The sequence below is a fragment of the Ranitomeya imitator genome, chromosome 8 (genome assembly GCF_032444005.1).
Source record: "Ranitomeya imitator isolate aRanImi1 chromosome 8, aRanImi1.pri, whole genome shotgun sequence".
Lineage (NCBI taxonomy): Eukaryota > Metazoa > Chordata > Amphibia > Anura > Dendrobatidae > Ranitomeya > Ranitomeya imitator.
The window spans coordinates 120,907,997-120,932,440 of record NC_091289.1 but is presented as its reverse complement, the minus strand read 5'-3'; the positions used below and the strand labels follow the sequence as shown (position 1 = coordinate 120,932,440).

At 43.8% G+C, this 24,444-nt stretch overlaps 1 protein-coding gene across 1 annotated transcript in view; it reads left to right on the top strand.

Annotated features, from left to right (window-relative positions):
• LOC138647933 (uncharacterized) overlaps positions 1-24,444 on the top strand; it is a 231,689-nt gene that overhangs the window by 92,465 nt on the left and 114,780 nt on the right. The window lies entirely within an intron of this gene.

Here is a 24,444-nt window from a genome sequence, read left to right as displayed (position 1 = left end):
AAATCTACTATAAATCCTTCTACTTGGAGCTTACAATCTAATATACATCCTGCTCCTTGGAGCTTACAATCTAATATACTTTCTGCTACTAGGAGCTTACAATCTAATATACATCGTGATACTAGGATCTTACATTCTAATATACATCCTGCTACTAGGAGCTTACAATCTAATATACATCCTCATACTAGGAGCTTACAATTTAATATACACATTGCTACTAAGAGCTAACAATCTAATATACACACTGGTCATAGTAGCTTACAATCTAATAAACATCCTTCTCCAAGGAGCTTGCAATCTAATATGCACACTGGTCATAGGAGCTTACAATCTAATACACATCCTGCTCCTAGGAGCTTACAATCTAATATACACACTGGTCATAGTAGCTTACAATCCAATATACATCCTGCTCCTTGGTGCTTACAATCTGATATACACACTGCTACTAGGAGCTTACAATATAATATACACACTTCTCAAAGAATCTGACAATCTAAGATACACACTGCTCCTAGGAGCTTACCATCTAATATACTGACTACTACTAGGAGCTTACAATTTAATATCCACTCTGCTACTAGGAGCTTACAATCTATTATAAATTCATCCCATAGGAGCTTACAATCTAATATACACCCTGCTCCTAGGCGCTTACAGTCTAATATACAGACTACTCATAGGAGCTTACAATCTAATATATACCTTCACAATTTGAGCTTACAATCTAATATGCATCCTGCTGCTAGGATCTTACAATATAATATACACCCTGCTACTAGGAGCTTACAATCTAATATACATCCTGCTAATAGGAGCTTACAATCTAATATACATCCTGCTCCTAGGAGTCTACAATCTAATATACATCCTGCTACTAGGAGCTTACAATCTAATATACAGACTACTCATAGGAGCTTACAATCTAATATACACACTACTCCTATGAGCTAACAATCTAATATACTGACTGCTACTAGGAGCTTACAATTTAATATCCACCCTGCTACTAGGAGCTTACAATCTAATATACATCCGGCTACTTGCAGTTTACAAACTAATATACACCCTGCTCCTAGGAGCTTACAGTCTAATATACAGACTACTCATAGGAACTTACAATCTAATATATACCTTCACTCTTTGAGCTTACAATCTAATATGCGTCCTGCTGCTAGGATCTTACACTATAATATACACCTTGCTACTAGGAGTTTACAATCTAATATATATCCTGCTAATATGAGCTTATAATCTACTATACACCTGGCTCCTAGGAGTCTACAATCTAATATACATCCTTCTACTAGGATCTTACAATCTAATATACACACTACACATAGAAGCTTACAATCTAATGTACACCCTGCTCCTAGGAGCTTACAATCTAATATACACCCTGCTACTTGTAGCTTACAATCAAACATACACACTGCTACTTGGAGCTTACAATATAATATATGCACTGCTCAAAAGAGCTTACAATCTAATATACACCCTGCTACGAGGAGCGTACAATCTAATATACTGACTACTACTAGGAGCTTACAATCTATTATAAATTCTTCCTATAGGAGCTTACAATCTAATATACACCCTGCTACTAGGAGCTTACAGTCTAATATACAGAATACTCATAGGAGCTTACAATCTAATATACATCCTGCTCCTTGGAGCTTACAATCTAATATACTTTCTGCTACTAGGAGCTTACAATCTAATATACATCGTGATACTAGGATCTTACATTCTAATATACATCCTGCTACTAGGAGCTTACAATCTAATATACATCCTCATACTAGGAGCTTACAATTTAATATACACATTGCTACTAAGAGCTAACAATCTAATATACACACTGGTCATAGTAGCTTACAATCTAATAAACATCCTTCTCCAAGGAGCTTGCAATCTAATATGCACACTGGTCATAGGAGCTTACAATCTAATACACATCCTGCTCCTAGGAGCTTACAATCTAATATACAGACTACTCATAGGAGCTTACAATCTAATATACACCCTGCTCCTAGGAGCTTACAATCTAATATGCATCCTGCTACTGGGAGCTAACAATATAATATACACCCTGCTAATAGGAGCTTACAATCTAATATACACAATGCTCCTAGGAGCTTACAATCTAATCTACTGACTGCTACTAGGAGCTTACAATTTAATGTCCACCCTGCTACTAGGAGCTTACAATCTAATATACACCCTGCTCCTAGGAGTTTACAGTAATATACAGACTACTTATAGGAGCTTACAATCTAATATATACCTTCACTCTTTGAGCTTACAATCTAATATGCATCCTGCTGCTAGGATCTTACACTATAATATACACCCTGCTACTAGGAGCTTACGATCTAATATACATCCTGCTAATAGGAGCTTACAATCTAATATACTGTACATCCTGCGTCTAGGAGTCTACCATCTAATATACATCCTGCTACTAGGAGCTTACAATCTAATATACACACTACACATAGAAGCTTACAATCTAATATACACCCTGCTCCTAGGAGCTTACAATCTAATATGCATCCTGCTACTGGGAGCTTTCAATCTAATGTACACCCTGCTAATAGGAGCTTACAATCTAATATACATCCTGCTCCTAGGAGTTTACATTCTAATATGCACTGTTTTTAAAGGAGCTTACAATCTAATATACACCTTACTCCTTGGAGCTTACAATCTCATACACATCCTGCTGCTAGGAGATTACAATCTAATATACTGTATATCCTTCTCCAAGGAGCTTGCAATCTACACACTGTTCATAGGAGCTTACAATCTAATATACATCCTGCTCCTAGGAGCTTACAATCTAATATACACACTGGTCATAGTAGCTTACAATCCAATATACTTCCTGCTCCTTGGTGCTTACAATCTGATATACACACTGCTACTAGGAGCTTACAATCTAATATACACACTGCTACTTGGAGCTTACAATATAATGTACGCACTGCTCAAAAGAGCTTTCAATCTAATATACACCCTGCTACCAGGAGCGTACAATCTAATATACTTCCTGTTACTAGGAGCTTACAATCTATTATAAATTCTTCTCATAGGGGCTTATGATCTAATATACACACTGTTCCTAGGAGCTTATAATCTAATATACATGCTGCTCAAAGAAGCTGACAATCTAAGATACACCCTGCTCCTAGGAGCTTACAATCTAATATAAACTCTGCTCCTAGTAGCTTACAATCTCATATACATCTGCCTCCTAAGCACTTACAATCTAATATAAAGACTGATCATAAGAGCTTACAATCTAATATACTGACAGCTACTTGGAGCTTACAATCTAATATACACCCTGCTCCTAGGAGCTTACAATCTAATATAAATCCTGCTGCTAGGAGCTTACAATCTAAAATACACCCTGCTCCTAGGAGCTGAAAAACTATTATACTGACTGCTACTAGGAGCTTACAATCTAATATACACACTGCCACTAGGAGCTTACAATCTAATATACATCCTGCTTCTAGGAGCTTACAATCTAATATATATATATCCTGCTCCTAGCAGATTACAATCAAATATACACCCTGCTACTAGAAGCTTACAATGTAATATACATCCTGCTCCTAGGAGCTTACAATATAATATACACACTGCTCCTAGGAGCTTAGAATCCAATATACACACTGCTCATAGGAGCTTACAGGAGCTAATAGGAGCTTACACTGCTCATAGGAGCTCCAACATAATATACACACTGCTCCTAGGAGCTTACAATCTAATATACATCCTGCAGATAGGCGTTTACAATCTAATATACACTCTGCTACTAGAGCTTACAATCTAATATACACTCTGCTCCTATGAGCTTACAATCTAATATACGTCCTGCTCCTGGGAGCTTACAACCTAATATACACCTTGCTCCTAGTAGCTTACAATCTGATATACTGACTACTACTAGGAGCTTACAATCTAAAATACACTCTGCTACTAGGAGTTTACAATCTAATATACTTCCTGCTCCTGGGAGCTTACAATCTAATATACACAGTGATCATAGGAGTTTCCAATCTAATATACACCAGGCTCCTAGGATCTTACAATCTAATATACGTCCTGCTCCTACGAGCTTATAATCTAGTATACACACTGTTCATCGCATCTTACAATCTAATATACACACTGCTACTAGGAGCTTACATTCTAATATACTCTCTGATTCCAGGAGCTTACAATCTAATATACATGCTGCTCCTAGAAGCTTACAATCTAATATACGTCCTGCTCCTAGGAGCTTACGTTTTAATATGCATCCTGCTTCTAGGAGCGTACAATGTAATATACACCCTACCCTACTCCTAGTATCTTTGAACCTAATAAACATCCTGCTCCTAGGAGCTTACAATCTAATATATACACTGCTCGTAAGAGCTTACAATCTAATATACACCCTGCTCCTAGGAGCTTGCAATCTAATATACTGACTGCTACTAGGAGCTTACAATGTAAATAGTGACTGCTATTTGGAGCTTACAATCTAATATACACACTGCTTGTAGGAGCCTGCAATCTAATATACACACTGCTTCTAGGAGCTTAAAATTTAATATGCACCCTACTCCTAGGAGCTTACAATCTAATATACACACTGCTACTAGGAGCTTACAATCTAATATACTAACTGCTACTAGTAGCTTACAATCTAGTATACACTCTACTCTTAGGAGCTTACAATCTATTATCCATCCTGCTCATAGGATCTTACAATCTAATATACACACTGCTGCTAGGAGCTTACAGTCTAATATTCACACTGCCTTCAATCAAATATACACCCTGCTCCTTGGTGCTTACAATCTAATATGCATTCTGCTACTAGGAGCATACTATCTAATAAACACACTGCTCATAGGAGCTTACAATATAATATACACCCTGCTACTAGGAGCTTACAATATAATATGCATTCTGCTCCTAGGAGCTTACAATCTAATATACTGACTGCTCTTAAAAGCTTACAATTTATTATACACCCTGCTACTAGGAGCTTACAATCTAATATACACACTGCTACTAGGAGCTTCCAATTTAACCCCTTTACCCCCAGGGGTGGTTTGCATGTTAATGACCGGGCCAATTTTTACAATTCTGACCACTGTCCCTTTATTAGGTTATAACTCTGGAACGCTTCAACGGATCCCAGTGATTCTGACATTGTTTTCTCGTGACATATTGTACTTTGATATTACAGAAATTTGGCGAAAATTTTGAAAATTTTGCAATTTTCCAACTTTGAATTTTTATGCAATTAAATCACAGAGATATGTCACACAAAATACTTAATAATTAACATTTCCCACATGTCTACTTTACATCAGTGTTGTGAATTCTGCTTTTGGGCTCCCTCCGGTGGTTGTAGGTGGTAATGCAGTTGTCCCTGGCCTGCAGTCCTGGACAGGTGTATCTGCTAATTGCAATTCTGACTGGGTTATTTAGGTTTGCAGGACTCATTAGTCCTTGCCAGTTGTCAATGTTTCTTGGGAAGTGTTGGATCTTTGTCTGGCTTCTCCTGCTTAGCTGCCAATTCAGCAAAGTGTCTGTTTCTTTTTCTATGGCACACAAGCTGTGTGCTTGTTTTTTGATTGTATTCCTGCTCTGAGTTTAGGAGTGTCTGGAGTTGCAGATATACGTTCCACGCCTTTAGTTAGATGGAGGAATTTTTTGTATAATCTGCTGTGGATATTTTTGGAAGGGTTTTAATACTGACCGCACAGGACTCTGTTCTATCCTTTCCTATTTTAGCTAGAGTGGCCTCTTGTGCTAAATCCTGTTTTCTGCCTGTGTTTGTCTTTCCTCTCCTACTCACAGCCAATATTTGTGGGGGGCTGCCTATCCTTTGGGGTTCTGCTTTGAGGCAAGATAGTATTCCTATTTCCATCTATAGGGGTATCTAGTCCTCCGGCTGTGACGAGGTGTCTAGGGTTTGTTAGGTACACCCCACGGCTACTTCTAGTTGCGGTGTTAAGATCAGGATTTGCGGTCAGTATAGTTACCACCTACTCCAGTGAATGTTTTCATGCTGCTCCAAGGTCACCGGATCATAACAGTACAACTGGCCGATAATGAGTTAAATGCATCTTCTCTTCCCTCTTTATCTCTGGGTGGCTGAGGAGCCTAGTGCTAGCATGAATGTTCAGGACTTAGCTTCTCGTGTAGACCAGCTTGCTGCTAGGGTACAGGGTATTTCTGATTATATTGTTCAGACTCCTGTTTTAGAACCGAAGATTCCTACTCCCGATTAGTTTTTTGGTGACAGGTCCAAATTTTTGAGTTTTAAAAACAACTGTAAACTGTTTTTTGCTTTGAGACCTCGATCCTCCGGTGATTCCATTCAGCGGGTTAAAATCGTCATCTCCCTGCTGCGTGGCGACCCGCAGGATTTGGCGTTTTCCCTGGAATCTGGGAATCCGGCTTTGCTTAATGTAGACTCCTTTTTTCAGGCTTTAGGATTATTATATGATGAACCTAATTCTGTGGATCAAGCTGAGAAGACCTTGTTGGCCTTGTCTCAGGGTCAAGAGGCGGCAGAATTGTATTGTCAGAAATTCAGAAAATGGTCTGTGTTGACTAAATGGAATAATGATGCTTTGGCGGCAATTTTCAGAAAGGGTCTTTCTGAATCCGTTAAAGATGTTATGGTGGGGTTTCCCACGCCTTCCGGTCTGAGTGATTCTATGTCTCTGGCCATTCAGATTGACCGGCGCTTGCGGGAGCGCAGAACTGTGCACGCTGTGGCGTTGTCCTCAGAGCAGATTCCTGAGCCAATGCAGTGTGATAGGATTCTGTCTAGAATGGAACGACAAGGATTCAGACGTCAGAATAGGTTGTGTTATTATTGTGGCGACGCTTCTCATGTCATTTCAGTCTGCCCTAAGCGGACAAAGAGGATTGCTAGTTCATTTACCATCAGTACTGTACAACCTAAATTTCTGTTATCTGTGTCCTTGATCTGCTCATTGTCATCATTTTCTGTCATGGCGTTTGTGGATTCAGCCGCCTGTTGTGAATTCTGTTGTCGGGCTCCCTCCTGTGGTCATGAATGGTACTTCGGCTGGTTCTGTCCATTGACTTTCTCTGGTGCCTGTGGGTGTTTCTGAGTTTCCTTCCACAGGTGACGAGGCTAATTCGTTAGTGGGCTGCTCTATTTAACTCCACTTAGATCTTTGCCCCATGCCAGCTGTCAATGTTGTACTATGGCTCTAGTTCGCTCCTGGGTCGTTCTGAGTTCCTGTTGCTCCAGCAGAAGCTAAGTTCCTCTGTGCTATTTTGCTTGTTTGCTATTTTTTTCTGTCCAGCTTGCTTTTGTCAAATATTGCCTCGCTTGCTGGAAGCTCTGGGACGCAGAAGGGCGCCTCCCGCACCGTGAGTCAGTGGGGAAGGTATTTTTCCCTGCACTCTCTGCGTGGTCTTTTTGTAGGTTTTTGTGCTGACCGCAAAGTAACCTTTACTATCCTCGGTCTGTTCAGTAAGTCGGGCCTCACTTTGCTAAATCTATTTCATCTCTGTGTTTTTATTTTCATCTTTACTCACAGTCATTATATGTGGGGGGCTGCCTTTTCCTTTGGGGAATTTCTCTGAGGCAAGGTAGGCTTTATTTTTCTATCTTCAGGGCTAGCTAGTTTCTTAGGCTGTGCCGAGTTGCATAGGGAGCGTTAGGCGCAATCCACGGCTATTTCTAGTGTGTTTTGATAGGTTTAGGGATTGCGGTCAGCAGAGTTCCCACGTCCCAGAGCTCGTCCTTATTATCAGTAACAATCAGGTCATTCCGTGTGCTCATAACCACCAGGTCCATTATTTGTCCTAACCACCGGATCATAACAGGCGCCGCCTTGAACTTAATGGACTTTGAGTTTGCCAGGCGTTGTGGTTTTCCCTTGCAACCTTTGCAGAACCCTATTCCTTTAAGGGGCATTGATGCTACACCCTTGGCTAAAAATAAGCCCCAGTTTTGGACACAGGTGACCATGCGCATGACGCCAGCTCATCAGGAAGATTGTCGATTTCCGGTGTTGCATAATTTGCATGATGCTATCGTGCTGGGTTTTCCGTGGTTGCAGGTACATAATCCTGTGTTGGATTGGAAGTCCATGTCTGTGACTAGTTGGGGTTGTCAGGGGGTTCATAATGATGTTCCTTTGATGTCAATCTCCTCTTCTTCCTCTTCTGAAATTCCAGAGTTTTTGTCTGATTTTCAGGATGTATTCAATGAGCCCAAGTCCAGAAGTCCAGTTTCCTTCCACCGCACAGGGACTGCGATTGTGCTATTGACTTGATTCCAGGCTGTAAGTTTCCTAAGTGTCGACTTTTCAACCTGTCTGTGCCTGAACATACCGCCATGCGGAGCTATATTAAGGAGTCTTTGGAGAAAGGGCATATTCTGCCATCTTCTTCACTGTTGGGAGCGGGGTTCTTTTTTGTTGCTAAAAAAGATGGTTCCTTGAGACCCTGTATTGATTATCGCCTCTTGAATAAAATCACGGTCAAGTTTCAATACCCTTTACCTTTGCTTACCGATTTGTTTGCTAGGATTAAGGGAGCTAGTTGGTTTACGAAGATTGACCTTCGGGGGGCATATAATCTTGTTCGTATTAAGCAGGGTGATGAATGGAAAACTGCATTTAACACGCCCGAAGGCCATTTTGAATACATTGTGATGCCATTCGGGCTCACTAATGCTCCATCTGTTTTTCAGTCCTTCATGCATGATATTTTCCGGACTTATATTGATAAGTTCTTGATTGTATATTTGGACGATATTTTGATTTTTTCCGATGATTGAGAGTCTCATGTGGAACAGGTCAGGATGGTATTTCAGATCCTTCGTGACAATGCCCTGTTTGTGAAAGGGTCTAAGTGTCTCTTTGGGGTGCAGAAGGTTTCCTTTTTGGGCTTTATTTTTTCTCCCTCGTCTATAGAGATGGATCCGGTTAAGGTTCAGGCCATTCATGATTGGATTCAGCCCACATCCGTGAAGAGCCTTCAGAAATTTTTGGGTTTTGCAAATTTTTATCGCCGTTTCATTGCTAATTTTTCCAGCGTGGTTAAACCCTTGACCGATTTGACGAAGAAAGGCACTGATGTGGCGAATTGGTCCTCTGCGGCTGTGTTTCTGCCTTTCAGGAGCTTAAACTGTTATGTAGGCAATCCAGTGACACAGTGTGCCAGCAATCAGAGCACATACAGTGATCTGACAATAACCCAAAAAACAATAGAACGAGCTCTGAGACGTGGAATCTCTGTAGACCGCAATACCTGAACCTATCCTAAACACAACTAAAGGCAGCTGTGGATTGCGCCTGACACTACCTATGCAACTCGGCACAGCCTGAGGAGCTGACTAGCCTGAAGATAGAAAAACAAGCCTGACTTGCCTCAGAGAAATACCCCAAAGGAAAAGGCAGCCCCCCACATATAATGACTGTTAGCAAGATGAAAAGACAAACGTAGGGATGAAATAGATTCAGCAAAGTGAGGCCCGATATTCTAGATAAAGCGAGGATAGCAAAGAGAACTTTGCAGTCTACAAAAAACCCTAAAGCAAAAAACCACGCAAAGGGGGCAAAAAGACCCACCGTGCCGAACTAACGGCACGGCGGTACACCCTTTGCGTCTCAGAGCTACCAGCAAAACGAATTAACAAGCTGGACAGAAAAAGTAGCAACAAAAGCAAAGAAGCACTTATCTAAGCAGAGCAGCAGGCCACAGGAAAGATCCAGAAGCTCAGATCCAACACTGGAACATTGACAAGGAGCAAGGAAGACAGAATCAGGTGGAGTTAAATAACAAAGCAGCCAACGAGCTCACCAGAACACCTGAGGGAGGAAGCTCAGAAGCTGCAGTACCACTTGTGACCACAGGAGTGAATTCAGCCACAGAATTCACAACAGTACCCCCCCCCTTGAGGAGGGGTCACCGAACCCTCACCAGAGCCCCCAGGCCGACCAGGATGAGCCACATGAAAGGCACGAACAAGATCTGGAGCATGGACATCAGAGGCAAAAACCCAGGAACTATCTTCCTGAGCATAACCCTTCCATTTAACCAGATACTGGAGTTTCCGTCTAGAAACACGAGAATCCAAAATTTTCTCCACAATATACTCCAATTCCCCCTCCACCAAAACCGGGGCAGGAGGCTCAACAGATGGAACCATAGGTGCCACGTATCTCCGCAACAACGACCTATGGAATACATTATGTATGGAAAAGGAGTCTGGGAGGGTCAGACGAAAAGACACAGGATTGAGAATCTCAGAAATCCTATACGGACCAATAAAACGAGGTTTAAATTTAGGAGAGGAAACCTTCATAGGAATATGACGAGAAGATAACCAAACCAGATCCCCAACACGAAGTCGGGGACCCACACGGCGTCTGCGATTAGCGAAAAGTTGAGCCTTCTCCTGGGACAAGGTCAAATTGTCCACTACCTGAGTCCAGATCTGCTGCAACCTGTCCACCACAGAATCCACACCAGGACAGTCCGAAGACTGAACCTGTCCTGAAGAGAAACGAGGATGGAACCCAGAATTGCAGAAAAATGGAGAGACCAAGGTAGCCGAGCTGGCCCGATTATTAAGGGCGAACTCAGCCAACGGCAAAAAGGACACCCAATCATCCTGGTCTGCAGAAACAAAACATCTCAGATATGTTTCCAAGGTCTGATTGGTTCGTTCGGTCTGGCCATTAGTCTGAGGATGGAAAGCCGAGGAAAAAGATAGGTCAATGCCCATCCTACCACAAAAGGCTCGCCAAAACCTTGAAACAAACTGGGAACCTCTGTCAGAAACAATATTCTCAGGAATGCCATGCAAACGAACCACATGCTGGAAGAACAAAGGCACCAAATCAGAGGAGGAAGGCAATTTAACCAAGGGCACCAGATGGACCATTTTAGAAAAGCGATCACAGACCACCCAAATGACTGACATCTTTTGAGAAACGGGAAGGTCAGAAATGAAATCCATCGAAATATGTGTCCAAGGCCTCTTTGGGACCGGCAAGGGCAAAAGCAACCCACTGGCACGTGAACAGCAGGGCTTAGCCCTAGCACAAATCCCACAGGACTGCACAAAAGTACGTACATCCCGTGACAGAGATGGCCACCAGAAGGATCTAGCCACTAACTCTCTGGTACCAAAGATTCCAGGATGACCAGCCAACACCGAACAATGAAGTTCAGAGATAACTTTACTAGTCCACCTATCAGGGACGAACAGTTTCTCCGCCGGACAACGATCAGGTTTATTCGCCTGAAATTTTTGCAACACTCGCCGCAAATCAGGGGAGATGGCAGACACAATGACTCCTTCCTTGAGGATACTCGCCGGCTCAGATGAACCCGGAGAGTCGGGCACAAAACTCCTAGACAGAGCATCCGCCTTCACATTTTTAGAGCCCGGAAGGTACGAAATCACAAAATCGAAGCGGGCAAAAAATAACGACCAACGGGCCTGTCTAGGATTCAAGCTTTTGGCAGACTCGAGATAAGTAAGGTTCTTATGATCAGTCAATACCACCACGCGATGCTTAGCTCCTTCAAGCCAATGACGCCATTCCTCGAATGCCCACTTCATGGCCAGCAACTCTCGGTTGCCCACATCATAATTACGCTCAGCAGCCGAAAACTTCCTGGAAAAGAAAGCACATGGTTTCAACACTGAGCAACCAGAACCTCTCTGTGACAAAACCGCCCCTGCTCCAATCTCAGAAGCATCAACCTCGACCTGGAACGGAAGAGAAACATCTGGTTGACACAACACAGGGGCAGAACAAAAACGACGCTTCAACTCCTGAAAAGCTTCCACAGCAGCAGAAGACCAATTAACCAAATCAGCACCCTTCTTGGTCAAATCGGTCAATGGTTTGGCAATGCTAGAAAAATTACAGATAAAGCGACGATAAAAATTAGCAAAGCCCAGGAACTTTTGCAGACTTTTCAGAGATGTCGGCTGAGTCCAATCCTGGATGGCTTGGACCTTAACCGGATCCATCTCGATAGTAGAAGGGGAAAAGATGAACCCCAAAAATGAAACTTTCTGCACACCGAAGAGACACTTTGATCCCTTCACAAACAAAGAATTAGCACGCAGGACCTGGAAAACCATTCTGACCTGCATCACATGAGAGTCCCAATCATCTGAGAAGATCAAAATGTCATCCAAGTAAACAATCAGGAATTTATCCAGATACTCACGGAAGATGTCATGCATAAAAGACTGAAACACAGATGGAGCATTGGCAAGTCCGAACGGCATCACTAGATACTCAAAATGACCCTCGGGCGTATTAAATGCAGTTTTCCATTCATCTCCTTGCCTGATTCTCACCAGATTATACGCACCACGAAGATCTATCTTAGTGAACCAACTAGCCCCCTTAATCCGAGCAAACAAGTCAGATAACAATGGCAAGGGATACTGAAATTTAACAGTGATCTTATTAAGAAGGCGGTAATCAATACACGGTCTCAGCGAACCATCCTTCTTGGCTACAAAAAAGAACCCTGCTCCCAGTGGTGATGACGATGGGCGAATATGTCCCTTCTCCAGGGATTCCTTCACATAACTGCGCATAGCGGCGTGTTCAGGCACGGATAAATTAAATAATCGACCTTTTGGGATTTTACTACCAGGAATCAAATTGATAGCACAATCACAATCCCTATGCGGAGGTAGGGCATCGGACTTGGGCTCTTCAAATACATCCTGATAATCAGACAAGAACTCTGGGACCTCAGAAGGAGTGGATGACGAAATAGACAAAAATGGAACATCACCATGTACCCCCTGACAACCCCAGCTGGATACCGACATAGAGTTCCAATCCAATACTGGATTATGGGTTTGCAGCCATGGCAACCCCAACACGACCACATCATGCAGATTATGTAGCACCAGAAAGCGAATAACTTCCTGATGTGCAGGAGCCATGCACATGGTCAGCTGGGTCCAGTACTGAGGTTTATTCTTGGCCAAAGGTGTAGCATCAATTCCTCTCAATGGAATAGGACACCGCAAAGGCTCCAAGAAAAACCCACAACGTTTAGCATAATCCAAATCCATCAGATTCAGGGCAGCGCCTGAATCCACAAACGCCATGACAGAATACGATGACAAAGAGCATATCAAGGTAATGGACAGAAGGAATTTGGATTGTACAGTACCAATGACGGCAGACCTATCGAACCGCTTAGTGCGCTTAGGACAATCAGAAATAGCATGAGTGGAATCACCACAGTAGAAACACAGACCATTCAGACGTCTGTGTTCTTGCCGTTCAACTCTGGTCATAGTCCTATCGCACTGCATAGGCTCAGGTTTAATCTTAGACAATACCGCCAAATGGTGCACAGATTTACGCTCGCGCAAGCGTCGACCGATCTGAATGGCCAAAGACATAGACTCATTCAAACCAGTAGGCATAGGAAAACCCACCATGACATCCTTAAGAGCCTCAGAGAGACCCTTTCTGAACAAAGCTGCCAGCGCAGATTCATTCCACAGAGTGAGTACTGACCACTTCCTAAATTTCTGACAATATACTTCTATATCATCCTGGCCCTGGCACAAAGCCAGCAAATTTTTCTCAGCCTGATCCACTGAATTAGGCTCATCGTAAAGTAATCCGAGCGCCAGGAAAAACGCATTGACATTACTCAATGCAGGGTCTCCTGGCGCAAGAGAAAATGCCCAGTCCTGAGGGTTGCCGCGCAAAAAAGAAATAATAATCAAAACCTGTTGAATAGGATTACCAGAAGAATGAGGTTTCAAGGCCAGAAATAGCTTACAATTATTTTTGAAATTAAGAAACTTAGTTCTATCACCAAAAAACAAATCAGGAATAGGAATTCTTGGTTCTAACATAGATTTCTGATCAATAGTATCTTGAATCCTTTGTACATTTGTAACGAGATTATCCATTGAAGAGCACAGACCCTGAATATCCATGTCCACACCTGTGTCCTGAAACACCCAAATGTCTAGGGGGAAAAAAAGACTGAACACAGAGCTGAGAAAAAAAAATGATGTCAGAACTTCTTTTTTCCCTCTATTGAGAATCATTAGGTAGGCTCCTTGTACTGTTATGTAGGCAATCCAGTGACACAGTGTGCCAGCAATCAGAGCACATACAGTGATCTGACAATAACCCAAAAAACAATAGAACGAGCTCTGAGACGTGGAATCTCTGTAGACCGCAATACCTGAACCTATCCTAAACACAACTAAAGGCAGCTGTGGATTGCGCCTGACACTACCTATGCAACTCGGCACAGCCTGAGGAGCTGACTAGCCTGAAGATAGAAAAACAAGCCTGACTTGCCTCAGAGAAATACCCCAAAGGAAAAGGCAGCCCCCACATATAATGACTGTTAGCAAGATGAAAAGACAAACGTAGGGATGAAATAGATTCAGCAAAGTGAGGCCCGATATTCTAGATAGAGCGAGGATAGCAAAGAGAACTTTGCAGTCTACAAAAAACCCTAAAGCAAAAAACCACGCAAAGGGGGCAAAAAGACCCACCGTGCCGAACTAACGGCACGGCGGTACACCCTTTGCGTCTCAGAGCTACCAGCAAAACGAATTAACAAGCTGGACAGAAAAAGTAGCAACAAAAGCAAAGAAGCACTTATCTAAGCAGAGCAGCAGGCCACAGGAAAGATCCAGAAGCTCAGATCCAACACTGGAACATTGACAAGGAGCAAGGAAGACAGAATCAGGTGGAGTTAAATAACAAAGCAGCCAACGAGCTCACCAGAACACCTGAGGGAGGAAGCTCAGAAGCTGCAGTACCACTTGTGACCACAGGAGTGAATTCAGCCACAGAATTCACAACATTAAACGTCGATTTATTTCTGCTCCGGTGTTGCACCAACCGGATGTTTCTCTTCCGTTTCAGGTTGAGGTTGACGCTTCTGAGATTGGGGCAGGGGCCATTTTGTCTCAGAGGGATCCTGTTGGTTCCTTAATGAAACCGTGTGCCTTCTTTTCCCGTAAGTTTTTGCCTGCTGAACGCAATTATGATGTCGGCAATCGGGAGTTGTTGGCTATGAAGTGGGCGTTTGAGGAGTGGCAACATTGGCTTGAGGGAGCTAAGCACCGTATTGTGGTCTTGACCGATCATAAGAATTTGATTTACCTCGAGTCTGCCAAACGGCTGAATCCTAGACAGGCTCGATGGGCCTTGTTTTTTCCCGTTTTGATTTTGTGGTCTCGTACCTTCCGGGTTCTAAGAACATTAAGGCTGATGCCCTCTTTAGGAGTTTTTTTGCCTGATTCTCCTGAGGTCTTAGAACCGGTCGGTATTCTGAAAGAAGGGGTGGTCCTTTCTGCCATTTCCCCTGATTTACGACGGGTTCTTCAGGAATTTCAGGCTGACAAACCTGACCGCTGTCCTGTGGGGAAACTGTTTGTTCCTGACAGATGGATTAGTAGAGTGATTTCTGAGGTTCACTGTTCCGTGTTGGCTGGTCATCCTGGCATTTTTGGTACCAGAGACTTGGTTGGTAGGTCCTTTTGGTGGCCTTCTTTGTCGCGTGATGTGCGTTCTTTTGTGCAGTCCTGTGGGACTTGTGCGCGGGCCAAGCCTTGTTGTTCCCGTGCTAGTGGGTTGCTTTTGCCATTGCCGGTCCCTGAGAGGCCCTGGTCACATATTTCTATAAATTTTATTTCCGATCTTCCGGTTTCCCAGAGGATGTCGGTTATCTGGGTTGTTTGTGACCGGTTCTCTAAGATGGTTCATTTGGTGCCTTTGCCTAAATTGCCTTCCTCTTCGGATTTGGTTCCGTTGTTTTTTCAGCATGTGGTCCGTTTGCATGGTATTCCGAAGAATATTGTGTCCGACAGAGGTTCCCAGTTTGTTTCTAGGTTTTGGCGGGCCTTTTGTGCTAGGCTGGGCATTGATTTGTCTTTTTCTTCCGCGTTTCATCCTCAGACAAATGGGCAGACCGAGCGAACTAATCAGACTTTGGAGACTTATTTGAGATGCTTTGTGTCTGCTGATCAGGATGATTGGGTGGCTTTCTTGCCATTGGCCGAGTTTGCCCTTAATAATCGGGCTAGTTCGGCTACTTTGGTTTCGCCTTTCTTTTGGAATTTTGGTTTTCATCCTCGTTTTTCTTCTGGGCAGGTTGAGCCTTCTGACTGTCCTGGTGTGGATTCTGTGGTTGACAGGTTGCAGCAGATTTGGGCTCATGTGGTGGACAATTTGGTGTTGTCTCAGGAGGAGGCTCAACGTTTTGCTAACCGTCGTCGGAGTGTTGGTTCCCGGCTTCGGGTTGGGGATCTGGTCTGGTTGTCTTCCCGTCATGTTCCTATGAAGGTTTCTTCTCCTAAGTTTAAGCCTCAGTTTATTTGTCCTTATAGGATTTCTGAGATTATTAATCCGGTCTCTTTTCGACTGGCGCTTCCGGCCTCTTTTGCGATCCATAATGTCTTCCATAGATTTTTATTGCGGAAATATGTGGAGCCCGTTGTTCCCTCTGTTGATCCTCCAGCCCCTGTGTTGGTTGATGGGGAGTTGGAATATGTTGTTGAGAAGATTTTGGATTCCTGTTTTTCGAGGCGGAAGCTTCAGTACCTTGTCAAATGGAAGGGTTATGGCCAGGAGGATAATTCTTGGGTTTTTGCCTCTGATGTCCATGCCGCTGATTTGGTTCGTGCCTTTCATCTGGCTCATCCTTATCAGCCCGGGGGCTCTGGTGAGGGTTCGGTGACCCCTCCTCAAGGGGGGGGTACTGTTGTGAATTCTGCTTTTGGGCTCCCTCCGGTGGTTGTAGGTGGTAATGCAGTTGTCCCTGGCCTGCAGTCCTGGACAGGTGTATCTGCTAATTGCAATTCTGACTGGGGTATTTAGGTTTGCAGGACTCATTAGTCCTTTCCAGTTGTCAATGTTTCTTGGGAAGTGTTGGATCTTTGTCTGGCTTCTCCTGCTTAGCTGCCAATTCAGCAAAGATAAGTGTCTGTTTCTTTTTCTATGGCACACAAGCTGTGTGCTTGTTTTTTGATTGTATTCCTGCTCTGAGTTTAGGAGTGTCTGGAGTTGCAGATATACGTTCCACGCCTTTAGTTAGATGGAGGAATTTTTTTTATAATCTGCTGTGGATATTTTTGGAAGGGTTTTAATACTGACCGCAAGGACTCTGTTCTATTCTTTCCTATTTTAGCCAGAGTGGCCTCTTGTGCTAAATCCTGTTTTCTGCCTGTTTTTGTCTTTCCTCTCCTACTCACAGCCAATATTTGTGGGGGGCTGCCTATCCTTTGGGGTTCTGCTCTGAGGCAAGATAGTATTCCTATTTCCATCTATAGGGGTATCTAGTCCTCCGGCTGTGACGAGGTGTCTAGGGTTTGTTAGGTACACCCCACGGCTACTTCTAGTTGCGGTGTTAAGATCAGGATTTGCGGTCAGTATAGTTACCACCTACTCCAGTGAATGTTTTCATGCTGCTCCAAGGTCACCGGATCATAACACATCAGCACACATTTTGTCAGGGAGTTATAAGGGGTAAAAGTTGACCAGCAATTTCTCATTTTTACAACACCATTTTTTTTAGCGACCACATCTCATTTGAAGTCATTTTGAGGGCTCTATATGATAGAAAATAATTAAGTGTGACACCATTCTAAAAACTGCACCCCTCAAGGTTTTCAAACTCACATTCAAGAAGTTTATTAACCCTTCAGGTGTTTCAAAGGAATTTTTGGAATGTTTAATTAAAAATGAACACTTAACTTTTTTTCACACAAAATTTAATTCAGCTCCAATTTGTTTTATTTTACCAAGGGTAATAGGAGAAAATGGACCCCAAACGTTATTGTACAATTTGTACTGAGTATGCCAATACCCCATATGTGGGGGTAAACCACTGTTTGGGTGCATGGCAGAGCTCGGAAGCGAAGGAGCGCCATTTGACTTTTCAATGCAAAGTTGACTGGAATTGAGATGGGACGCCATGTTGCGTTTAGAGAGCCCCTGATGTGCCTAAACATTGAAACCCCCCACAAGTGACACCATTTTGGAAAGTAGACCCCCTAAGGAACTTATCTAGATATGTGGTGAGCACTTTGACCCATTAAGTGATTCACAGAAGTTTATAATGCAGAGCCGTAAAAAAAAAATGATATTTTTTCAAAAAAATGATCTTTTCGCCCCCAATTTTTTAATTTCCCAGGGGTAAGAGAAGAAATTGGACCCCAAAAGTTGTTGTACAATTTGTCCTGAGTAAGCTGGTACCCCATATGTGGGGGTAAACCACTGTTTGGGCGCTTGGCAGAACTCGGAAGGGAAGGAGCGCCATTTGACTTTTCAATGCAAAAATGACTGGAATTGAGATGGGACGCCATGTTGCGTTTGGAGAGCCACTGATGTGCCTAAACATTGAAACCCCACTCAAGTGACACCATTTTGGAAAGTAGACCCCCTAAGGAACTCATCTAGATGTGTTGTGAAAGCTTTGAACCCCCAAGTGTTTCACCACAGTTTATAATGCAGAGCCGTGAAAATAAAAATTCTTTTTTTTCCCACAAAAATTATTTTTTAGCCCCCAGATTTGTATTTTCCCCAGGGTAACAGGAGAAATTGGACCTCAAAAGTTGTTGTCCAATTTGTCCCGAGTACGCTGATACCCCATATGTGGGGGGAACCACCATTTTTGCCTCTTGTTATGTCGCTTTCTTGCGTGTCCTCTCGGCCTCATTGTCTTCAGGTTTCTTCTGGACCTGGAAAGGAGAGGACAGGGACTCGGCTCTTGACTGGTGAAACCTGGCTTTTGGGTCTCCTCAGACGTGACTTGACCTTTAGCAGGCTGTGTCCAGTGGTCCAGTGGCATAGGCCTCATGCTGAGGCCTCTCACGCCAGCCTCTATGCTAATCTGCCTTTTCGCCCTCATTCCTGCCGCTCTTGGCGCCAAAACCTCTCAGGATTTGTCTCTTGAAATTTTCATATCCCAGGGCTCCACCCCGTGTGTCACTTGACTAGGATCAATACATGAAGCTGCCCTCCCTTAAATCCTTGCAGTAAGAGTTTTTTTCATCTGACGGAGTCCGACCAGTAGTTGACAGTCCTTCCGCACTATGATAGCATCCGTCAAGGATTCACCAAAGGTATAACCTCTTCCTCTTGCATATATAAACTGAGAAAAGGGCATGGCACATATACCATACGTGTCCACAGTGCTCACTTCATCAGACAGAGGATAAAAAACACTGACATTTTGATCAGTTTACTTCTTTATACCCCTTTATAACAGTATGAAACAGGCTGTAGTCTGTCTACACAGTTCAATAGAAAGCTATCCAGTACGTAAAAGCATTGGCAGCATTCATCACTCTATGGTCAGTAGAATATACTGTCGTCTTCCATGAGAAGTGTACGGCGAGAGATCCTCCAGATGTTGTATACTAAACATAGGCCTACGAAATGTGACCAAAGCCCGCATAGATGACAGCAAGTACTCAGTTGGCCCAACGCTTTTTCTCCTAACTCCCACTATACTTGGCTGGAGGGTTCAGCTGTTATTTTGAATGGGAAATTGGCGTTACATGTAGCGCTATTTTTTTATGTAATATGTGATGAAATCTGCTATGGAGGTTCCTAGTAGAGCTTCCAAAGAAGATGTGAAATCACCCAAATGTGTATGAGGACCAGTGAGTGGTAAAGGACAAAATGACTGGAGGCAATGAATCATTCATTACCCGTCTTCCATTATCTTATACTAGAAGACTTTGTGATGCCATTTATTACATGCCAACCCATTCATTTAAAAGAGCATCATGTAATATCGCATCTGTCCTGATAAACCGATACCTTCACCAGCTCTGTTTCAAATTATCAGCCCATATGGATTTAAAAAATAACAAACTGAGCTCTTACCCACCCTCCCTGACCCCACTGATGCTTCACTGCAGCTTCCAAATATTGTTTGCAGGCTTCAGCTATGACGTCATATTGATTTGACAGTGCTGAAATCAGTCACAGATCAGCTGTTCCTGCCAGCTACATCTACTGAACCAGTGAGCCTGGTGATTGACCGCAGTGCTGAGGACGTGACGTTATTGCTGCAGCCTATCAACAAAGACTGGAGCATCAGCACAGAGAGATTTTTGGATCTAGGTAGGGTGAGTAAGAGCTCAGAATGCTATATTTAAAATCAGTAATTGCTTGGGGTGATAACATTACATGTGGTGATAACATTTAAAAGCGACAACGCCATGGAAGCACATTTCGTAATTGCCTCCTTAAAGACCTTTGACTTGATTTTTGTCACAGGTCACTGCGGACTGTAAGGAGTGTGCTCAGGAGCTGAGCCTGCTTGATACCTGGCAGATGCTGGCTGTGCTACATAGTCAGCATCTGCCTGTAACAAGAAGAAGCCGACACCATCTCTGATTATTTAAATGCTAAAGTCAATTACTAACAGTGGCATTTAAATGGCCTGGTTGATTGAGGGGATCTGATGGTTTACCAAGGCTGCCATTTTTGTCCTAATGTGAAGCTCTGCTAGAGGCTGAGCTTCATAGGAGAACTGCAATTACACTATATACTGAAATATTGTAGTACTGCAGTATATAGTTTCAGTTATCAAACAGTCACAGATTTAAGAACCCCCAAAAGCATAAAGTGAAAAAAAAGTTTTTTGTTTTTTTTAAATAAAGAAATTAAAAAATCAAAATATAAAATTAAAAAGGGTAAACTTCAGAATTGCTGTTTTCTACCCTAAAAACACAAAATGAACTATCAAGATGTTGCTTGTACCCCAAAACCGAATCAATAAAAACTGCAAAAAACAAGCCATCACACAGCTCCACTGACAAAAAAAATAACATTTACAAGTCTCAGAAAATGTCAACAGAAATAATTTTTTCTAATAATCCCACAAAAATAACAATAGGAAGAACATATATAGTTGAAGGTATCTGTAATTGTACTGACCTGGAAAATTAGGTTACAAGGTCAATGTCACAAAAGAGAATGTAAAAGCAAAACCCAAAAACCAACTATGGAATTTCATTTTTTTTCACCATTGCATCGTGTTTGGAAATTTCTTTTTGTTTTTCAGTACATGATATGGCCAAGTGAACAGTGTCATTCAAAACTGCAGCTTGTACAGCAAAAAAGCCCTAATACAGCTTTGTCAAAGGGAAAAAAAAAGTTATGGTTCTTAGAAGTGGGGGGATGAAAGTGCAAACATGATAAATGTATGAGACATTAAATAAATGGAGAGTACCTATGATTTAATTGACACTCTGTGTCTGTATAAAGGGTGGATTAAGGGATTCATAGACCGCTCTGCTTCCAGAAAAATTAGACCATTTTTTTCTCAGTTGTCATCCATGTGCAATGTTTTTTACAGCAGCAGCTATTAAAGGGAACCTGTCACCTGATTTTGGCGGGCCCTGTGTTCGGTCCGATCGGCGGTGTTTTCTGTTGTTTCATTGACCCCTTCGTTTCCCGCTGGCCGCACTATTTTCTTGAATGTGAGTTGGTTTCCTCCATAGTACACGTGTGTGCAAGGCAATCTTGCCTTGCGCATGCGCAGTATGCTTTGCACAACTGCGGGCAAAGCCGAAAAGCATTTGTGTGCATGCGCCGCCGCACTATGTCCCGGAACACAGCTAAATATTTCCGGGACATAGTGCGGCGGCGCATGCGCACTAATGCTTTTCGGCTTTGCCCGCAGTTGGGCAACGCATACTGCGCATGCGCAAGGCAAGATTGCCTTGCACATGCGTGTACTACGGAGGAAACCAACTCACATTCAAGAAAATAGTGTGGCCAGCGGGAAAGGAAGGGGTTAATGAAACAACAGAAAACACCGCCCATCGGACCGAACACAGGGCCCGCCAAAATCAGGTGACAGAGTCCCTTTAATCATTTACAGGACCAATTTACAGTTTCCTAAGTAACTGAATTGCAATGTATTTGTAAAAATTGGATGCTGAACTGTGACATCTGATATTTACTAGCACCCATAGACTTGAATAGGTGACTCTCATATAATTTCTGGAGAAAAATTGTGCATGTGGCTTTTTTTTCACACACCGATTCGGTCAGTGAAAAAAAATGTTTTATCTGAATTGCCCCATTGAATAACTTTGGTCCGAGTGTATATTCTTTAGTTTAGGCACCTGTCTGATGGAATACAGGTATCAGACTAAATGGCTTCATCTTTGGCAGCCAAAATAAAGTAGGCTGACCACCTAAAGTAGAATTTAGAGAAAATTGTCATTGACTTTTGAGCTATCTCCTTCACCTCATTGGGGGACACAGGACTGTCAGTGTATGCTGCTGCCGCCAGGAGGCTGACACTAAGTAAACATAAAAAAAGGGTTAGCTCCTCCTCCGTCGTATACACCCTGACACTGGCCGAAGGCTAACCCAGTTTATGCTTAGTGTCTGAAGGAGGCACAAGTCTGGTTTCCAGACTCTCCATATTTTTCCTCTTCACATTGGAAATGAGATAGGGGCGACGGACCCTTTTGAAGGGGTCCGATCTCCCCAAACAAACAACGGACGAGAACTTGGAGTGTCACCTCCGCGTATCCTCTCCCGCAACGTGGGACCCCTTGCCGGACTCAGTCCTGACCACCTTAAGGTAACGAAACCCTAGGCTGTACAGGTGCATATGGACTGTCCTTGCGGCCTTCACTGCATCAACAATGCTCAGACAGCGGTGATGGATGGAGGCGGACGGTCCCTCTCCTCATCCCCTGAAGGGAAGATGGAGTTAGGGTGCCTGCACCGTCCTTTCAAATATCCCCCCTCTGACCTTAAGCTCCATCGCGTGGTGGGGGGCTGGGAGGGTTCCTGCAGCAGCTCGCATCCCTGGAACAGCGGGCGCTGCGTTTTTTTTTCTGCCGTTGGCAGCGCCACTGCGCGGGGATCCCGGCGCCTGGTCGCCCCCTTCATCCTCGTGCAGGTCCCGGGTAAATTTTGCTCCCGGCGTCTGCCGAGTCAGGCCAAGGGTGGAAGTCCCGTCCCTTCTGGTCATGTCATCGGCCGGCGGGTCCCGCCTCCCTCTACCTGGGTGAACGCTGGGGGGGAGAAAAATCTAGGCCCCGGCTTGTGCCGTGTTAGGCCGCCGGTGGAAGCCCCTCCCCATCCGGCCGCGTCATTAGCTGTAGGCCCCGCCTCCCACAACCCTGCAGTGAACATGGGGGAAAAAATTAGGCCCCAGCTTCAGATCCCCATAGGCCACGAACTGAAAACACCGCCATTTCTGGTGGCACCACTCACCAAGGAAGCACTCCTTTTTAAAGGAATAGCGCAATTGCATCGCCCTGTGACACGTTCCACAGGACGTACGGGGACACAGGACTGGGGTAAGTGCTACTCCCCCCAGCCTGACAGCTGCCATATCTGTTTTCTGCAGCCTATCTAAAACGCTGTTTATAGCATCAGCAGGGTCACCAAGTCTAGAAGGATCAAGTCTCACACGGTTTTATATACCGCATGTGTAGCCTGTCGGTCTGCTTTTCTGCATGCCCAGAATAATCGTCTCTGTGAGGCCTGCGATTCCAAACACACTCAGTAACCCTCCCCTGCGACTCAGGCAGAAACTGTAGTTTCTCCCCCGGAATGGGTCAAGGCCTTGTCGCAATATATGGCATCCCTAACAAAGGCAATCAAGTCCCTTCAAACCCCGGCTGGGGCCAGGGACAGCGGTTCTTCTACCTTGGAGAGGTCTTCCGACTCACTGGAGCCTCCAGCCTGCTGGGTCCGCCCTCTCACTAGGCAGACGCGGGGGAAGCGAACCCATACAGCGTCTCCAGGTCCATCAGGTGCATCTGCATCCTTGAGTTCCGCCTCTCGTTCACCATCACCAGCGGAGATTAGTGAACATGGTTCAGACTACGATTCTGAAGGCTCCCTCAATTTTGAGGCACCTGATTATCAGGAGTCAGTAGACAGCCTAATTGAGGCCGTCAACCAAACCCTGGGTATAGAGGATGAATCTAACTTGGCCTCGGGTCATAAGGTATCGTTCAAGAGGATCAAGCAGCCTCATAGGGTCCCTTAGGTTTCGGCCAAATGACTGGAGGCGTTCTCCGATTGCCACCAACAGAGTTGGCGGCCGTCTACTCTTGTTTCATCAGTCCTGGATCACAGTGGTTCAAGACAGGTGGGTAAGAGAACTAGTGTCCAAGATAGAGTTTGTCAGTCACCCCCATGCCGGTTCTTTCCCTCCCATCTTTCCAGTTCAGAATCCTGGGTACAAGCCCTGATCAAAACTGTAGAATCCCATCGGCTCCGCGGGGTCATCACTCCAGTCCCGAAGGAAAAGAGATTTCAGGGGTTTTATTCCAACCTGTTTATAGTTCCCAAAAAAGTTGGATCTGTAAGGACCATTCTGGACCTGAAAAGTTTAAACGGGTTTGTCAACATT